General features: G+C 48.2%; 25 non-coding genes across 25 annotated transcripts; all 25 read right to left on the bottom strand.

The window, feature by feature from the left end:
- Positions 1–491: 491 nt before the first annotated feature.
- On the bottom strand, positions 492–610 carry LOC143871615 (5S ribosomal RNA). The gene has a single exon (XR_013246378.1). It is a non-coding gene; the product is annotated as a 5S ribosomal RNA (ribosomal RNA).
- A 597-nt stretch (positions 611–1,207) lies between these two features.
- Positions 1,208–1,326, bottom strand: LOC143871614 (5S ribosomal RNA). Its single transcript, XR_013246377.1, has one exon. It is a non-coding gene; the product is annotated as a 5S ribosomal RNA (ribosomal RNA).
- Positions 1,327–1,923: 597 nt separating this feature from the next.
- LOC143871613 (5S ribosomal RNA) lies at positions 1,924–2,042 on the bottom strand. The gene has a single exon (XR_013246376.1). It is a non-coding gene; the product is annotated as a 5S ribosomal RNA (ribosomal RNA).
- A 597-nt stretch (positions 2,043–2,639) lies between these two features.
- LOC143871612 (5S ribosomal RNA) lies at positions 2,640–2,758 on the bottom strand. The gene has a single exon (XR_013246374.1). It is a non-coding gene; the product is annotated as a 5S ribosomal RNA (ribosomal RNA).
- Positions 2,759–3,355: 597 nt separating this feature from the next.
- LOC143871611 (5S ribosomal RNA) lies at positions 3,356–3,474 on the bottom strand. The gene has a single exon (XR_013246373.1). It is a non-coding gene; the product is annotated as a 5S ribosomal RNA (ribosomal RNA).
- Positions 3,475–4,071: 597 nt separating this feature from the next.
- LOC143871610 (5S ribosomal RNA) lies at positions 4,072–4,190 on the bottom strand. Its single transcript, XR_013246372.1, has one exon. It is a non-coding gene; the product is annotated as a 5S ribosomal RNA (ribosomal RNA).
- Positions 4,191–4,787: 597 nt separating this feature from the next.
- On the bottom strand, positions 4,788–4,906 carry LOC143871609 (5S ribosomal RNA). Its single transcript, XR_013246371.1, has one exon. It is a non-coding gene; the product is annotated as a 5S ribosomal RNA (ribosomal RNA).
- A 597-nt stretch (positions 4,907–5,503) lies between these two features.
- LOC143871606 (5S ribosomal RNA) lies at positions 5,504–5,622 on the bottom strand. Its single transcript, XR_013246369.1, has one exon. It is a non-coding gene; the product is annotated as a 5S ribosomal RNA (ribosomal RNA).
- Positions 5,623–6,219: 597 nt separating this feature from the next.
- LOC143871605 (5S ribosomal RNA) lies at positions 6,220–6,338 on the bottom strand. Its single transcript, XR_013246368.1, has one exon. It is a non-coding gene; the product is annotated as a 5S ribosomal RNA (ribosomal RNA).
- Positions 6,339–6,935: 597 nt separating this feature from the next.
- On the bottom strand, positions 6,936–7,054 carry LOC143871604 (5S ribosomal RNA). The gene has a single exon (XR_013246367.1). It is a non-coding gene; the product is annotated as a 5S ribosomal RNA (ribosomal RNA).
- Positions 7,055–7,651: 597 nt separating this feature from the next.
- On the bottom strand, positions 7,652–7,770 carry LOC143871603 (5S ribosomal RNA). The gene has a single exon (XR_013246366.1). It is a non-coding gene; the product is annotated as a 5S ribosomal RNA (ribosomal RNA).
- Positions 7,771–8,367: 597 nt separating this feature from the next.
- LOC143872800 (5S ribosomal RNA) lies at positions 8,368–8,486 on the bottom strand. The gene has a single exon (XR_013247532.1). It is a non-coding gene; the product is annotated as a 5S ribosomal RNA (ribosomal RNA).
- A 597-nt stretch (positions 8,487–9,083) lies between these two features.
- LOC143871602 (5S ribosomal RNA) lies at positions 9,084–9,202 on the bottom strand. Its single transcript, XR_013246365.1, has one exon. It is a non-coding gene; the product is annotated as a 5S ribosomal RNA (ribosomal RNA).
- A 597-nt stretch (positions 9,203–9,799) lies between these two features.
- Positions 9,800–9,918, bottom strand: LOC143872683 (5S ribosomal RNA). Its single transcript, XR_013247421.1, has one exon. It is a non-coding gene; the product is annotated as a 5S ribosomal RNA (ribosomal RNA).
- A 597-nt stretch (positions 9,919–10,515) lies between these two features.
- On the bottom strand, positions 10,516–10,634 carry LOC143873014 (5S ribosomal RNA). The gene has a single exon (XR_013247736.1). It is a non-coding gene; the product is annotated as a 5S ribosomal RNA (ribosomal RNA).
- A 597-nt stretch (positions 10,635–11,231) lies between these two features.
- Positions 11,232–11,350, bottom strand: LOC143872567 (5S ribosomal RNA). The gene has a single exon (XR_013247309.1). It is a non-coding gene; the product is annotated as a 5S ribosomal RNA (ribosomal RNA).
- A 597-nt stretch (positions 11,351–11,947) lies between these two features.
- Positions 11,948–12,066, bottom strand: LOC143872927 (5S ribosomal RNA). The gene has a single exon (XR_013247652.1). It is a non-coding gene; the product is annotated as a 5S ribosomal RNA (ribosomal RNA).
- A 597-nt stretch (positions 12,067–12,663) lies between these two features.
- LOC143871601 (5S ribosomal RNA) lies at positions 12,664–12,782 on the bottom strand. The gene has a single exon (XR_013246364.1). It is a non-coding gene; the product is annotated as a 5S ribosomal RNA (ribosomal RNA).
- Positions 12,783–13,379: 597 nt separating this feature from the next.
- Positions 13,380–13,498, bottom strand: LOC143872449 (5S ribosomal RNA). Its single transcript, XR_013247197.1, has one exon. It is a non-coding gene; the product is annotated as a 5S ribosomal RNA (ribosomal RNA).
- Positions 13,499–14,095: 597 nt separating this feature from the next.
- LOC143871600 (5S ribosomal RNA) lies at positions 14,096–14,214 on the bottom strand. Its single transcript, XR_013246363.1, has one exon. It is a non-coding gene; the product is annotated as a 5S ribosomal RNA (ribosomal RNA).
- Positions 14,215–14,811: 597 nt separating this feature from the next.
- LOC143872330 (5S ribosomal RNA) lies at positions 14,812–14,930 on the bottom strand. Its single transcript, XR_013247084.1, has one exon. It is a non-coding gene; the product is annotated as a 5S ribosomal RNA (ribosomal RNA).
- A 597-nt stretch (positions 14,931–15,527) lies between these two features.
- On the bottom strand, positions 15,528–15,646 carry LOC143873013 (5S ribosomal RNA). Its single transcript, XR_013247735.1, has one exon. It is a non-coding gene; the product is annotated as a 5S ribosomal RNA (ribosomal RNA).
- A 597-nt stretch (positions 15,647–16,243) lies between these two features.
- LOC143872215 (5S ribosomal RNA) lies at positions 16,244–16,362 on the bottom strand. Its single transcript, XR_013246971.1, has one exon. It is a non-coding gene; the product is annotated as a 5S ribosomal RNA (ribosomal RNA).
- Positions 16,363–16,959: 597 nt separating this feature from the next.
- On the bottom strand, positions 16,960–17,078 carry LOC143872926 (5S ribosomal RNA). The gene has a single exon (XR_013247651.1). It is a non-coding gene; the product is annotated as a 5S ribosomal RNA (ribosomal RNA).
- A 597-nt stretch (positions 17,079–17,675) lies between these two features.
- On the bottom strand, positions 17,676–17,794 carry LOC143872925 (5S ribosomal RNA). Its single transcript, XR_013247650.1, has one exon. It is a non-coding gene; the product is annotated as a 5S ribosomal RNA (ribosomal RNA).
- Positions 17,795–17,939: the final 145 nt, after the last annotated feature.

Here is a 17,939-nt window from a genome sequence, read left to right as displayed (position 1 = left end):
GACGATCCGAGCATGTCGGGAAGCCGGATGACCGCCAGGGCTGTCATCGCGCGATGAATCTTCCCGAGTACCCCCGAATCAATATAAGAATCGCCACGATCTGACGGGCGGATCAAAAGTTATCGTCGGAACGATATTTGTGCACCAAGGGTAGCTCACGGCCAGTAAACACCTTCCGACCGGATTCATGACTTTCATCCACTAGTACACTCATCCGCTATAGCCTGTACGTCACTGAATCTAAACAAACCCCCGCTATAATTTGACTGCAAATGAAATGTCAGAACGAATTCCGTTTATCGAATCAAACGACACTATCACCCCGCCATAATAAAGACCGGACGTGTTTGAATTCACCATCCGGAAGAAAATAAAAAGATCCGAACCGAAACGTAGGAGGCGACGCACTAAACGTGCGTTTCAGTTCGCATCGATGTTCCAGAACCGAAAGATTGTTCGAAAAAAGTGGTAGATAGCCGAAAAAAGTGACAGGGGTGCAACACGAGGACTTCCCAGGAGGTCACCCATCCTAGTACTACTCTCGCCCAAGCACGCTTAACTTCGGAGTTCTGATGGGATCCAGTGCATTTGTGCTGGTATGATCGCACCCAGCATGCCTCTCCATTGTCAAAGTAATAAAGAGTTTCCACTCGCATTGTCGTACGAAGTCCGTTTAAATGAAAGTGCGAAAAAATCCTGCTAGATGGCACCGGATGGACGATCCGAGCATGTCGGGAAGCCGGATGACCGCCAGGGCTGTCATCGCGCGATGGATCTTCCCGAGTACCCCCGAATCAATATAAGAATCGCCACGATCTGACGGGCGGATCAAAAGTTATCGTCGGAACGATATTTGTGCACCAAGGGTAGCTCACGGCCAGTAAACACCTTCCGACCGGATTCATGACTCGCATCCACTAGTACACTCATCCGCTATAGCCTGTACGTCACTGAATCTAAACAAACCCCCGCTATAATTTGACCGCAAATGAAATGTCAGAACGAATTCCGTTTATCGAATCAAACGACACTATCACCCCGCCATAATAAAGACCGGACGTGTTTGAATTCACCATCCGGAAGAAAATAAAAAGATCCGAACCGAAACGTAGGAGGCGACGCACTAAACGTGCGTTTCAGTTCGCATCGATGTTCCAGAACCGAAAGATTGTTCGAAAAAAGTGGTAGATAGCCGAAAAAAGTGACAGGGGTGCAACACGAGGACTTCCCAGGAGGTCACCCATCCTAGTACTACTCTCGCCCAAGCACGCTTAACTTCGGAGTTCTGATGGGATCCAGTGCATTTGTGCTGGTATGATCGCACCCAGCATGCCTCTCCATTGTCAAAGTAATAAAGAGTTTCCACTCGCATTGTCGTACGAAGTCCGTTTAAATGAAAGTGCGAAAAAATCCTGCTAGATGACACCGGATGGACGATCCGAGCATGTCGGGAAGCCGGATGACTGCCAGGGCTGTCATCGCGCGATGGATCTTCCCGAGTACCCCCGAATCAATATAAGAATCGCCACGATCTGACGGGCGGATCAAAAGTTATCGTCGGAACGATATTTGTGCACCAAGGGTAGCTCACGGCCAGTAAACACCTTCCGACCGGATTCATGACTCGCATCCACTAGTACACTCATCCGCTAAAGCCTGTACGTCACTGAATCTAAACAAACCCCCGCTATAATTTGACCGCAAATGAAATGTCAGAACGAATTCCGTTTATCGAATCAAACGACACTATCACCCCGCCATAATAAAGACCGGACGTCTTTGAATTCACCATCCGGAAGAAAATAAAAAGATCCGAACCGAAACGTAGGAGGCGACGCACTAAACGTGCGTTTCAGTTCGCATCGATGTTCCAGAACCGAAAGATTGTTCGAAAAAAGTGGTAGATAGCCGAAAAAAGTGACAGGGGTGCAACACGAGGACTTCCCAGGAGGTCACCCATCCTAGTACTACTCTCGCCCAAGCACGCTTAACTTCGGAGTTCTGATGGGATCCAGTGCATTTGTGCTGGTATGATCGCACCCAGCATGCCTCTCCATTGTCAAAGTAATAAAGAGTTTCCACTCGCACTGTCGTACGAAGTCCGTTTAAATGAAAGTGCGAAAAAATCCTGCTAGATGACACCGGATGGACGATCCGAGCATGTCGGGAAGCCGGATGACCGCCAGGGCTGTCATCGCGCGATGAATCTTCCCGAGTACCCCCGAATCAATATAAGAATCGCCACGATCTGACGGGCGGATCAAAAGTTATCGTCGGAACGATATTTGTGCACCAAGGGTAGCTCACGGCCAGTAAACACCTTCCGACCGGATTCATGACTCGCATCCACTAGTACACTCATCCGCTAAAGCCTGTACGTCACTGAATCTAAACAAACCCCCGCTATAATTTGACCGCAAATGAAATGTCAGAACGAATTCCGTTTATCGAATCAAACGACACTATCACCCCGCCATAATAAAGACCGGACGTCTTTGAATTCACCATCCGGAAGAAAATAAAAAGATCCGAACCGAAACGTAGGAGGCGACGCACTAAACGTGCGTTTCAGTTCGCATCGATGTTCCAGAACCGAAAGATTGTTCGAAAAAAGTGGTAGATAGCCGAAAAAAGTGACAGGGGTGCAACACGAGGACTTCCCAGGAGGTCACCCATCCTAGTACTACTCTCGCCCAAGCACGCTTAACTTCGGAGTTCTGATGGGATCCAGTGCATTTGTGCTGGTATGATCGCACCCAGCATGCCTCTCCATTGTCAAAGTAATAAAGAGTTTCCACTCGCACTGTCGTACGAAGTCCGTTTAAATGAAAGTGCGAAAAAATCCTGCTAGATGACACCGGATGGACGATCCGAGCATGTCGGGAAGCCGGATGACCGCCAGGGCTGTCATCGCGCGATGAATCTTCCCGAGTACCCCCGAATCAATATAAGAATCGCCACGATCTGACGGGCGGATCAAAAGTTATCGTCGGAACGATATTTGTGCACCAAGGGTAGCTCACGGCCAGTAAACACCTTCCGACCGGATTCATGACTTTCATCCACTAGTACACTCATCCGCTATAGCCTGTACGTCACTGAATCTAAACAAACCCCCGCTATAATTTGACTGCAAATGAAATGTCAGAACGAATTCCGTTTATCGAATCAAACGACACTATCACCCCGCCATAATAAAGACCGGACGTGTTTGAATTCACCATCCGGAAGAAAATAAAAAGATCCGAACCGAAACGTAGGAGGCGACGCACTAAACGTGCGTTTCAGTTCGCATCGATGTTCCAGAACCGAAAGATTGTTCGAAAAAAGTGGTAGATAGCCGAAAAAAGTGACAGGGGTGCAACACGAGGACTTCCCAGGAGGTCACCCATCCTAGTACTACTCTCGCCCAAGCACGCTTAACTTCGGAGTTCTGATGGGATCCAGTGCATTTGTGCTGGTATGATCGCACCCAGCATGCCTCTCCATTGTCAAAGTAATAAAGAGTTTCCACTCGCATTGTCGTACGAAGTCCGTTTAAATGAAAGTGCGAAAAAATCCTGCTAGATGGCACCGGATGGACGATCCGAGCATGTCGGGAAGCCGGATGACCGCCAGGGCTGTCATCGCGCGATGGATCTTCCCGAGTACCCCCGAATCAATATAAGAATCGCCACGATCTGACGGGCGGATCAAAAGTTATCGTCGGAACGATATTTGTGCACCAAGGGTAGCTCACGGCCAGTAAACACCTTCCGACCGGATTCATGACTCGCATCCACTAGTACACTCATCCGCTATAGCCTGTACGTCACTGAATCTAAACAAACCCCCGCTATAATTTGACCGCAAATGAAATGTCAGAACGAATTCCGTTTATCGAATCAAACGACACTATCACCCCGCCATAATAAAGACCGGACGTGTTTGAATTCACCATCCGGAAGAAAATAAAAAGATCCGAACCGAAACGTAGGAGGCGACGCACTAAACGTGCGTTTCAGTTCGCATCGATGTTCCAGAACCGAAAGATTGTTCGAAAAAAGTGGTAGATAGCCGAAAAAAGTGACAGGGGTGCAACACGAGGACTTCCCAGGAGGTCACCCATCCTAGTACTACTCTCGCCCAAGCACGCTTAACTTCGGAGTTCTGATGGGATCCAGTGCATTTGTGCTGGTATGATCGCACCCAGCATGCCTCTCCATTGTCAAAGTAATAAAGAGTTTCCACTCGCATTGTCGTACGAAGTCCGTTTAAATGAAAGTGCGAAAAAATCCTGCTAGATGACACCGGATGGACGATCCGAGCATGTCGGGAAGCCGGATGACTGCCAGGGCTGTCATCGCGCGATGGATCTTCCCGAGTACCCCCGAATCAATATAAGAATCGCCACGATCTGACGGGCGGATCAAAAGTTATCGTCGGAACGATATTTGTGCACCAAGGGTAGCTCACGGCCAGTAAACACCTTCCGACCGGATTCATGACTCGCATCCACTAGTACACTCATCCGCTAAAGCCTGTACGTCACTGAATCTAAACAAACCCCCGCTATAATTTGACCGCAAATGAAATGTCAGAACGAATTCCGTTTATCGAATCAAACGACACTATCACCCCGCCATAATAAAGACCGGACGTCTTTGAATTCACCATCCGGAAGAAAATAAAAAGATCCGAACCGAAACGTAGGAGGCGACGCACTAAACGTGCGTTTCAGTTCGCATCGATGTTCCAGAACCGAAAGATTGTTCGAAAAAAGTGGTAGATAGCCGAAAAAAGTGACAGGGGTGCAACACGAGGACTTCCCAGGAGGTCACCCATCCTAGTACTACTCTCGCCCAAGCACGCTTAACTTCGGAGTTCTGATGGGATCCAGTGCATTTGTGCTGGTATGATCGCACCCAGCATGCCTCTCCATTGTCAAAGTAATAAAGAGTTTCCACTCGCACTGTCGTACGAAGTCCGTTTAAATGAAAGTGCGAAAAAATCCTGCTAGATGACACCGGATGGACGATCCGAGCATGTCGGGAAGCCGGATGACCGCCAGGGCTGTCATCGCGCGATGAATCTTCCCGAGTACCCCCGAATCAATATAAGAATCGCCACGATCTGACGGGCGGATCAAAAGTTATCGTCGGAACGATATTTGTGCACCAAGGGTAGCTCACGGCCAGTAAACACCTTCCGACCGGATTCATGACTTTCATCCACTAGTACACTCATCCGCTATAGCCTGTACGTCACTGAATCTAAACAAACCCCCGCTATAATTTGACTGCAAATGAAATGTCAGAACGAATTCCGTTTATCGAATCAAACGACACTATCACCCCGCCATAATAAAGACCGGACGTGTTTGAATTCACCATCCGGAAGAAAATAAAAAGATCCGAACCGAAACGTAGGAGGCGACGCACTAAACGTGCGTTTCAGTTCGCATCGATGTTCCAGAACCGAAAGATTGTTCGAAAAAAGTGGTAGATAGCCGAAAAAAGTGACAGGGGTGCAACACGAGGACTTCCCAGGAGGTCACCCATCCTAGTACTACTCTCGCCCAAGCACGCTTAACTTCGGAGTTCTGATGGGATCCAGTGCATTTGTGCTGGTATGATCGCACCCAGCATGCCTCTCCATTGTCAAAGTAATAAAGAGTTTCCACTCGCATTGTCGTACGAAGTCCGTTTAAATGAAAGTGCGAAAAAATCCTGCTAGATGGCACCGGATGGACGATCCGAGCATGTCGGGAAGCCGGATGACCGCCAGGGCTGTCATCGCGCGATGGATCTTCCCGAGTACCCCCGAATCAATATAAGAATCGCCACGATCTGACGGGCGGATCAAAAGTTATCGTCGGAACGATATTTGTGCACCAAGGGTAGCTCACGGCCAGTAAACACCTTCCGACCGGATTCATGACTCGCATCCACTAGTACACTCATCCGCTATAGCCTGTACGTCACTGAATCTAAACAAACCCCCGCTATAATTTGACCGCAAATGAAATGTCAGAACGAATTCCGTTTATCGAATCAAACGACACTATCACCCCGCCATAATAAAGACCGGACGTGTTTGAATTCACCATCCGGAAGAAAATAAAAAGATCCGAACCGAAACGTAGGAGGCGACGCACTAAACGTGCGTTTCAGTTCGCATCGATGTTCCAGAACCGAAAGATTGTTCGAAAAAAGTGGTAGATAGCCGAAAAAAGTGACAGGGGTGCAACACGAGGACTTCCCAGGAGGTCACCCATCCTAGTACTACTCTCGCCCAAGCACGCTTAACTTCGGAGTTCTGATGGGATCCAGTGCATTTGTGCTGGTATGATCGCACCCAGCATGCCTCTCCATTGTCAAAGTAATAAAGAGTTTCCACTCGCATTGTCGTACGAAGTCCGTTTAAATGAAAGTGCGAAAAAATCCTGCTAGATGACACCGGATGGACGATCCGAGCATGTCGGGAAGCCGGATGACTGCCAGGGCTGTCATCGCGCGATGGATCTTCCCGAGTACCCCCGAATCAATATAAGAATCGCCACGATCTGACGGGCGGATCAAAAGTTATCGTCGGAACGATATTTGTGCACCAAGGGTAGCTCACGGCCAGTAAACACCTTCCGACCGGATTCATGACTCGCATCCACTAGTACACTCATCCGCTAAAGCCTGTACGTCACTGAATCTAAACAAACCCCCGCTATAATTTGACCGCAAATGAAATGTCAGAACGAATTCCGTTTATCGAATCAAACGACACTATCACCCCGCCATAATAAAGACCGGACGTCTTTGAATTCACCATCCGGAAGAAAATAAAAAGATCCGAACCGAAACGTAGGAGGCGACGCACTAAACGTGCGTTTCAGTTCGCATCGATGTTCCAGAACCGAAAGATTGTTCGAAAAAAGTGGTAGATAGCCGAAAAAAGTGACAGGGGTGCAACACGAGGACTTCCCAGGAGGTCACCCATCCTAGTACTACTCTCGCCCAAGCACGCTTAACTTCGGAGTTCTGATGGGATCCAGTGCATTTGTGCTGGTATGATCGCACCCAGCATGCCTCTCCATTGTCAAAGTAATAAAGAGTTTCCACTCGCACTGTCGTACGAAGTCCGTTTAAATGAAAGTGCGAAAAAATCCTGCTAGATGACACCGGATGGACGATCCGAGCATGTCGGGAAGCCGGATGACCGCCAGGGCTGTCATCGCGCGATGAATCTTCCCGAGTACCCCCGAATCAATATAAGAATCGCCACGATCTGACGGGCGGATCAAAAGTTATCGTCGGAACGATATTTGTGCACCAAGGGTAGCTCACGGCCAGTAAACACCTTCCGACCGGATTCATGACTTTCATCCACTAGTACACTCATCCGCTATAGCCTGTACGTCACTGAATCTAAACAAACCCCCGCTATAATTTGACTGCAAATGAAATGTCAGAACGAATTCCGTTTATCGAATCAAACGACACTATCACCCCGCCATAATAAAGACCGGACGTGTTTGAATTCACCATCCGGAAGAAAATAAAAAGATCCGAACCGAAACGTAGGAGGCGACGCACTAAACGTGCGTTTCAGTTCGCATCGATGTTCCAGAACCGAAAGATTGTTCGAAAAAAGTGGTAGATAGCCGAAAAAAGTGACAGGGGTGCAACACGAGGACTTCCCAGGAGGTCACCCATCCTAGTACTACTCTCGCCCAAGCACGCTTAACTTCGGAGTTCTGATGGGATCCAGTGCATTTGTGCTGGTATGATCGCACCCAGCATGCCTCTCCATTGTCAAAGTAATAAAGAGTTTCCACTCGCATTGTCGTACGAAGTCCGTTTAAATGAAAGTGCGAAAAAATCCTGCTAGATGACACCGGATGGACGATCCGAGCATGTCGGGAAGCCGGATGACCGCTAGGGCTGTCATCGCGCGATTAATCTTCCCGAGTACCCCCGAATCAATATAAGAATCGCGACGATCTGACGGGCGGATCAAAAGTTATCGTCGGAACGATATTTGTGCACCAAGGGTAGCTCACGGCCAGTAAACACCTTCCGACCGGATTCATGACTCGCATCCACTATTACACTCATCCGCTATAGCCTGTACGTCACTGAATCTAAACAAACCCCCGCTATAATTTGACCGCAAATGAAATGTCAGAACGAATTCCGTTTATCGAATCAAACGACACTATCAGCCCGCCATAATAAAGACCGGACGTCTTTGAATTCACCATCCGGAAGAAAATAAAAAGATCCGAACCGAAACGTAGGAGGCGACGCACTAAACGTGCGTTTCAGTTCGCATCGATGTTCCAGAACCGAAAGATTGTTCGAAAAAAGTGGTAGATAGCCGAAAAAAGTGACAGGGGTGCAACACGAGGACTTCCCAGGAGGTCACCCATCCTAGTACTACTCTCGCCCAAGCACACTTAACTTCGGAGTTCTGATGGGATCCAGTGCATTTGTGCTGGTATGATCGCACCCAGCATGCCTCTCCATTGTCAAAGTAATAAAGAGTTTCCACTCGCATTGTCGTACGAAGTCCGTTTAAATGAAAGTGCGACAAAATCCTGCTAGATGACACCGGATGGACGATCCGAGCATGTCGGGAAGCCGGATGACCGCCAGGGCTGTCATCGCGCGATGAATCTTCCCGAGTACCCCCGAATCAATATAAGAATCGCCACGATCTGACGGGCGGATCAAAAGTTATCGTCGGAACGATATTTGTGCACCAAGGGTAGCTCACGGCCAGTAAACACCTTCCGACCGGATTCATGACTCGCATCCACTAGTACACTCATCCGCTATAGCCTGTACGTCACTGAATCTAAACAAACCCCCGCTATAATTTGACTGCAAATGAAATGTCAGAACGAATTCCGTTTATCGAATCAAACGACACTATCACCCCGCCATAATAAAGACCGGACGTGTTTGAATTCACCATCCGGAAGAAAATAAAAAGATCCGAACCGAAACGTAGGAGGCGACGCACTAAACGTGCGTTTCAGTTCGCATCGATGTTCCAGAACCGAAAGATTGTTCGAAAAAAGTGGTAGATAGCCGAAAAAAGTGACAGGGGTGCAACACGAGGACTTCCCAGGAGGTCACCCATCCTAGTACTACTCTCGCCCAAGCACGCTTAACTTCGGAGTTCTGATGGGATCCAGTGCATTTGTGCTGGTATGATCGCACCCAGCATGCCTCTCCATTGTCAAAGTAATAAAGAGTTTCCACTCGCATTGTCGTACGAAGTCCGTTTAAATGAAAGTGCGAAAAAATCCTGCTAGATGACACCGGATGGACGATCCGAGCATGTCGGGAAGCCGGATGACCGCTAGGGCTGTCATCGCGCGATTAATCTTCCCGAGTACCCCCGAATCAATATAAGAATCGCCACGATCTGACGGGCGGATCAAAAGTTATCGTCGGAACGATATTTGTGCACCAAGGGTAGCTCACGGCCAGTAAACACCTTCCGACCGGATTCATGACTCGCATCCACTATTACACTCATCCGCTATAGCCTGTACGTCACTGAATCTAAACAAACCCCCGCTATAATTTGACCGCAAATGAAATGTCAGAACGAATTCCGTTTATCGAATCAAACGACACTATCAGCCCGCCATAATAAAGACCGGACGTCTTTGAATTCACCATCCGGAAGAAAATAAAAAGATCCGAACCGAAACGTAGGAGGCGACGCACTAAACGTGCGTTTCAGTTCGCATCGATGTTCCAGAACCGAAAGATTGTTCGAAAAAAGTGGTAGATAGCCGAAAAAAGTGACAGGGGTGCAACACGAGGACTTCCCAGGAGGTCACCCATCCTAGTACTACTCTCGCCCAAGCACACTTAACTTCGGAGTTCTGATGGGATCCAGTGCATTTGTGCTGGTATGATCGCACCCAGCATGCCTCTCCATTGTCAAAGTAATAAAGAGTTTCCACTCGCATTGTCGTACGAAGTCCGTTTAAATGAAAGTGCGAAAAAATCCTGCTAGATGACACCGGATGGACGATCCGAGCATGTCGGGAAGCCGGATGACCGCCAGGGCTGTCATCGCGCGATGAATCTTCCCGAGTACCCCCGAATCAATATAAGAATCGCCACGATCTGACGGGCGGATCAAAAGTTATCGTCGGAACGATATTTGTGCACCAAGGGTAGCTCACGGCCAGTAAACACCTTCCGACCGGATTCATGACTCGCATCCACTAGTACACTCATCCGCTATAGCCTGTACGTCACTGAATCTAAACAAATCCCCGCTATAATTTGACCGCAAATGAAATGTCAGAACGAATTCCGTTTATCGAATCAAACGACACTATCACCCCGCCATAATAAAGACCGGACGTCTTTGAATTCACCATCCGGAAGAAAATAAAAAGATCCGAACCGAAACGTAGGAGGCGACGCACTAAACGTGCGTTTCAGTTCGCATCGATGTTCCAGAACCGAAAGATTGTTCGAAAAAAGTGGTAGATAGCCGAAAAAAGTGACAGGGGTGCAACACGAGGACTTCCCAAGAGGTCACCCATCCTAGTACTACTCTCGCCCAAGCACGCTTAACTTCGGAGTTCTGATGGGATCCAGTGCATTTGTGCTGGTATGATCGCACCCAGCATGCCTCTCCATTGTCAAAGTAATAAAGAGTTTCCACTCGCATTGTCGTACGAAGTCCGTTTAAATGAAAGTGCGAAAAAATCCTGCTAGATGACACCGGATGGACGATCCGAGCATGTCGGGAAGCCGGATGACCGCTAAGGCTGTCATCGCGCGATTAATCTTCCCGAGTACCCCCGAATCAATATAAGAATCGCGACGATCTGACGGGCGGATCAAAAGTTATCGTCGGAACGATATTTGTGCACCAAGGGTAGCTCACGGCCAGTAAACACCTTCCGACCGGATTCATGACTCGCATCCACTATTACACTCATCCGCTATAGCCTGTACGTCACTGAATCTAAACAAACCCCCGCTATAATTTGACCGCAAATGAAATGTCAGAACGAATTCCGTTTATCGAATCAAACGACACTATCAGCCCGCCATAATAAAGACCGGACGTCTTTGAATTCACCATCCGGAAGAAAATAAAAAGATCCGAACCGAAACGTAGGAGGCGACGCACTAAACGTGCGTTTCAGTTCGCATCGATGTTCCAGAACCGAAAGATTGTTCGAAAAAAGTGGTAGATAGCCGAAAAAAGTGACAGGGGTGCAACACGAGGACTTCCCAGGAGGTCACCCATCCTAGTACTACTCTCGCCCAAGCACACTTAACTTCGGAGTTCTGATGGGATCCAGTGCATTTGTGCTGGTATGATCGCACCCAGCATGCCTCTCCATTGTCAAAGTAATAAAGAGTTTCCACTCGCATTGTCGTACGAAGTCCGTTTAAATGAAAGTGCGAAAAAATCCTGCTAGATGACACCGGATGGACGATCCGAGCATGTCGGAAAGGCGAATTACCGCCAGGGCTGTCATCGCGCGATGAATCTTCCCGAGTACCCCCGAATCAATATAAGAATCGCCACGATCTGACGGGCGGATCAAAAGTTATCGTCGGAACGATATTTGTGCACCAAGGGTAGCTCACGGCCAGTAAACACCTTCCGACCGGATTCATGACTCGCATCCACTAGTACACTCATCCGCTATAGCCTGTACGTCACTGAATCTGAACAAACCCCCGCTATAATTTGACCGCAAATGAAATGTCAGAACGAATTCCGTTTATCGAATAAAACGACACTATCACCCCGCCATAATAAAGACCGGACGTATTTGAATTCACCATCCGGAAGAAAATAAAAAGATCCGAACCGAAACATAGGAGGCGTCGCACTAAACGTGCGTTTCAGTTCGCATCGATGTTCCAGAACCGAAAGATTGTTCGAAAAAAGTGGTAGATAGCCGAAAAAAGTGACAGGGGTGCAACACGAGGACTTCCCAGGCGGTCACCCATCCTAGTACTACTCTCGCCCAAGCACGCTTAACTTCGGAGTTCTGATGGGATCCAGTGCATTTGTGCTGGTATGATCGCACCCAGCATGCCTCTCCATTGTCAAAGTAATAAAGAGTTTCCACTCGCATTGTCGTACGAAGTCCGTTTAAATGAAAGTGCGAAAAAATCCTGCTAGATGACACCGGATGGACGATCCGAGCATGTCGGAAAGGCGAATTACCGCCAGGGCTGTCATCGCGCGATGAATCTTCCCGAGTACCCCCGAATCAATATAAGAATCGCCACGATCTGACGGGCGGATCAAAAGTTATCGTCGGAACGATATTTGTGCACCAAGGGTAGCTCACGGCCAGTAAACACCTTCCGACCGGATTCATGACTTTCATCCACTAGTACACTCATCCGCTATAGCCTGTACGTCACTGAATCTAAACAAACCCCCGCTATAATTTGACTGCAAATGAAATGTCAGAACGAATTCCGTTTATCGAATCAAACGACACTATCACCCCGCCATAATAAAGACCGGACGTGTTTGAATTCACCATCCGGAAGAAAATAAAAAGATCCGAACCGAAACGTAGGAGGCGACGCACTAAACGTGCGTTTCAGTTCGCATCGATGTTCCAGAACCGAAAGATTGTTCGAAAAAAGTGGTAGATAGCCGAAAAAAGTGACAGGGGTGCAACACGAGGACTTCCCAGGAGGTCACCCATCCTAGTACTACTCTCGCCCAAGCACGCTTAACTTCGGAGTTCTGATGGGATCCAGTGCATTTGTGCTGGTATGATCGCACCCAGCATGCCTCTCCATTGTCAAAGTAATAAAGAGTTTCCACTCGCATTGTCGTACGAAGTCCGTTTAAATGAAAGTGCGAAAAAATCCTGCTAGATGACACCGGATGGACGATCCGAGCATGTCGGGAAGCCGGATGACCGCTAGGGCTGTCATCGCGCGATTAATCTTCCCGAGTACCCCCGAATCAATATAAGAATCGCGACGATCTGACGGGCGGATCAAAAGTTATCGTCGGAACGATATTTGTGCACCAAGGGTAGCTCACGGCCAGTAAACACCTTCCGACCGGATTCATGACTCGCATCCACTATTACACTCATCCGCTATAGCCTGTACGTCACTGAATCTAAACAAACCCCCGCTATAATTTGACCGCAAATGAAATGTCAGAACGAATTCCGTTTATCGAATCAAACGACACTATCAGCCCGCCATAATAAAGACCGGACGTCTTTGAATTCACCATCCGGAAGAAAATAAAAAGATCCGAACCGAAACGTAGGAGGCGACGCACTAAACGTGCGTTTCAGTTCGCATCGATGTTCCAGAACCGAAAGATTGTTCGAAAAAAGTGGTAGATAGCCGAAAAAAGTGACAGGGGTGCAACACGAGGACTTCCCAGGAGGTCACCCATCCTAGTACTACTCTCGCCCAAGCACACTTAACTTCGGAGTTCTGATGGGATCCAGTGCATTTGTGCTGGTATGATCGCACCCAGCATGCCTCTCCATTGTCAAAGTAATAAAGAGTTTCCACTCGCATTGTCGTACGAAGTCCGTTTAAATGAAAGTGCGACAAAATCCTGCTAGATGACACCGGATGGACGATCCGAGCATGTCGGGAAGCCGGATGACCGCCAGGGCTGTCATCGCGCGATGAATCTTCCCGAGTACCCCCGAATCAATATAAGAATCGCCACGATCTGACGGGCGGATCAAAAGTTATCGTCGGAACGATATTTGTGCACCAAGGGTAGCTCACGGCCAGTAAACACCTTCCGACCGGATTCATGACTCGCATCCACTAGTACACTCATCCGCTATAGCCTGTACGTCACTGAATCTAAACAAACCCCCGCTATAATTTGACTGCAAATGAAATGTCAGAACGAATTCCGTTTATCGAATCAAACGACACTATCACCCCGCCATAATAAAGACCGGACGTGTTTGAATTCACCATCCGGAAGAAAATAAAAAGATCCGAACCGAAACGTAGGAGGCGACGCACTAAACGTGCGTTTCAGTTCGCATCGATGTTCCAGAACCGAAAGATTGTTCGAAAAAAGTGGTAGATAGCCGAAAAAAGTGACAGGGGTGCAACACGAGGACTTCCCAGGAGGTCACCCATCCTAGTACTACTCTCGCCCAAGCACGCTTAACTTCGGAGTTCTGATGGGATCCAGTGCATTTGTGCTGGTATGATCGCACCCAGCATGCCTCTCCATTGTCAAAGTAATAAAGAGTTTCCACTCGCATTGTCGTACGAAGTCCGTTTAAATGAAAGTGCGAAAAAATCCTGCTAGATGACACCGGATGGACGATCCGAGCATGTCGGGAAGCCGGATGACCGCTAGGGCTGTCATCGCGCGATTAATCTTCCCGAGTACCCCCGAATCAATATAAGAATCGCCACGATCTGACGGGCGGATCAAAAGTTATCGTCGGAACGATATTTGTGCACCAAGGGTAGCTCACGGCCAGTAAACACCTTCCGACCGGATTCATGACTCGCATCCACTATTACACTCATCCGCTATAGCCTGTACGTCACTGAATCTAAACAAACCCCCGCTATAATTTGACCGCAAATGAAATGTCAGAACGAATTCCGTTTATCGAATCAAACGACACTATCAGCCCGCCATAATAAAGACCGGACGTCTTTGAATTCACCATCCGGAAGAAAATAAAAAGATCCGAACCGAAACGTAGGAGGCGACGCACTAAACGTGCGTTTCAGTTCGCATCGATGTTCCAGAACCGAAAGATTGTTCGAAAAAAGTGGTAGATAGCCGAAAAAAGTGACAGGGGTGCAACACGAGGACTTCCCAGGAGGTCACCCATCCTAGTACTACTCTCGCCCAAGCACACTTAACTTCGGAGTTCTGATGGGATCCAGTGCATTTGTGCTGGTATGATCGCACCCAGCATGCCTCTCCATTGTCAAAGTAATAAAGAGTTTCCACTCGCATTGTCGTACGAAGTCCGTTTAAATGAAAGTGCGAAAAAATCCTGCTAGATGACACCGGATGGACGATCCGAGCATGTCGGGAAGCCGGATGACCGCCAGGGCTGTCATCGCGCGATGAATCTTCCCGAGTACCCCCGAATCAATATAAGAATCGCCACGATCTGACGGGCGGATCAAAAGTTATCGTCGGAACGATATTTGTGCACCAAGGGTAGCTCACGGCCAGTAAACACCTTCCGACCGGATTCATGACTCGCATCCACTAGTACACTCATCCGCTATAGCCTGTACGTCACTGAATCTAAACAAATCCCCGCTATAATTTGACCGCAAATGAAATGTCAGAACGAATTCCGTTTATCGAATCAAACGACACTATCACCCCGCCATAATAAAGACCGGACGTGTTTGAATTCACCATCCGGAAGAAAATAAAAAGATCCGAACCGAAACGTAGGAGGCGACGCACTAAACGTGCGTTTCAGTTCGCATCGATGTTCCAGAACCGAAAGATTGTTCGAAAAAAGTGGTAGATAGCCGAAAAAAGTGACAGGGGTGCAACACGAGGACTTCCCAAGAGGTCACCCATCCTAGTACTACTCTCGCCCAAGCACGCTTAACTTCGGAGTTCTGATGGGATCCAGTGCATTTGTGCTGGTATGATCGCACCCAGCATGCCTCTCCATTGTCAAAGTAATAAAGAGTTTCCACTCGCATTGTCGTACGAAGTCCGTTTAAATGAAAGTGCGAAAAAATCCTGCTAGATGACACCGGATGGACGATCCGAGCATGTCGGGAAGCCGGATGACCGCTAAGGCTGTCATCGCGCGATTAATCTTCCCGAGTACCCCCGAATCAATATAAGAATCGCGACGATCTGACGGGCGGATCAAAAGTTATCGTCGGAACGATATTTGTGCACCAAGGGTAGCTCACGGCCAGTAAACACCTTCCGACCGGATTCATGACTCGCATCCACTATTACACTCATCCGCTATAGCCTGTACGTCACTGAATCTAAACAAACCCCCGCTATAATTTGACCGCAAATGAAATGTCAGAACGAATTCCGTTTATCGAATCAAACGACACTATCAGCCCGCCATAATAAAGACCGGACGTCTTTGAATTCACCATCCGGAAGAAAATAAAAAGATCCGAACCGAAACGTAGGAGGCGACGCACTAAACGTGCGTTTCAGTTCGCATCGATGTTCCAGAACCGAAAGATTGTTCGAAAAAAGTGGTAGATAGCCGAAAAAAGTGACAGGGGTGCAACACGAGGACTTCCCAGGAGGTCACCCATCCTAGTACTACTCTCGCCCAAGCACACTTAACTTCGGAGTTCTGATGGGATCCAGTGCATTTGTGCTGGTATGATCGCACCCAGCATGCCTCTCCATTGTCAAAGTAATAAAGAGTTTCCACTCGCATTGTCGTACGAAGTCCGTTTAAATGAAAGTGCGAAAAAATCCTGCTAGATGACACCGGATGGACGATCCGAGCATGTCGGAAAGGCGAATTACCGCCAGGGCTGTCATCGCGCGATGAATCTTCCCGAGTACCCCCGAATCAATATAAGAATCGCCACGATCTGACGGGCGGATCAAAAGTTATCGTCGGAACGATATTTGTGCACCAAGGGTAGCTCACGGCCAGTAAACACCTTCCGACCGGATTCATGACTCGCATCCACTAGTACACTCATCCGCTATAGCCTGTACGTCACTGAATCTGAACAAACCCCCGCTATAATTTGACCGCAAATGAAATGTCAGAACGAATTCCGTTTATCGAATAAAACGACACTATCACCCCGCCATAATAAAGACCGGACGTATTTGAATTCACCATCCGGAAGAAAATAAAAAGATCCGAACCGAAACATAGGAGGCGTCGCACTAAACGTGCGTTTCAGTTCGCATCGATGTTCCAGAACCGAAAGATTGTTCGAAAAAAGTGGTAGATAGCCGAAAAAAGTGACAGGGGTGCAACACGAGGACTTCCCAGGCGGTCACCCATCCTAGTACTACTCTCGCCCAAGCACGCTTAACTTCGGAGTTCTGATGGGATCCAGTGCATTTGTGCTGGTATGATCGCACCCAGCATGCCTCTCCATTGTCAAAGTAATAAAGAGTTTCCACTCGCATTGTCGTACGAAGTCCGTTTAAATGAAAGTGCGAAAAAATCCTGCTAGATGACACCGGATGGACGATCCGAGCATGTCGGAAAGGCGAATTACCGCCAGGGCTGTCATCGCGCGATGAATCTTCCCGAGTACCCCCGAATCAATATAAGAATCGCCACGATCTGACGGGCGGATCAAAAGTTATCGTCGGAACGATATTTGTGCACCAAGGGTAGCTCACGGCCAGTAAACACCTTCCGACCGGATTCATGACTCGCATCCACTAGTACACTCATCCGCTATAGCCTGTACGTCACTGAATCTGAACAAACCCCCGCTATAATTTGACCGCAAATGAAATGTCAGAACGAATTCCGTTTATCGAATCAAACGACACTATCACCCCGCCATAATAAAGACCGGACGTATTTGAATTCACCATCCGGAAGAAAATAAAAAGATCCGAACCGAAACATAGGAGGCGTCGCACTAAACGTGCGTTTCAGTTCGCATCGATGTTCCAGAACCGAAAGATTGTTCGAAAAAAGTGGTAGATAGCCGAAAAAAGTGACAGGGGTGCAACACGAGGACTTCCCAGGCGGTCACCCATCCTAGTACTACTCTCGCCCAAGCACGCTTAACTTCGGAGTTCTGATGGGATCCAGTGCATTTGTGCTGGTATGATCGCACCCAGCATGCCTCTTCATTGTCAAAGTAATAAAGAGTTTCCACTCGCATTGTCGTACGAAGTCCGTTTAAATAAAAGTGCGAAAAAATCCTGCTAGATGACATCGGATGGACGATCCGAGCATGTCGGGAAGCCGGATGACCGTTAGG

This window comes from Tasmannia lanceolata, unplaced genomic scaffold, assembly GCF_043159265.1.
Source record: "Tasmannia lanceolata isolate RefF3 unplaced genomic scaffold, GAP_Taslan_0.1 ptg000003l, whole genome shotgun sequence".
Lineage (NCBI taxonomy): Eukaryota > Viridiplantae > Streptophyta > Magnoliopsida > Canellales > Winteraceae > Tasmannia > Tasmannia lanceolata.
The sequence above is the reverse complement of the archived record's forward strand: the minus strand, read 5'-3'. Positions and strand labels throughout refer to the sequence as shown.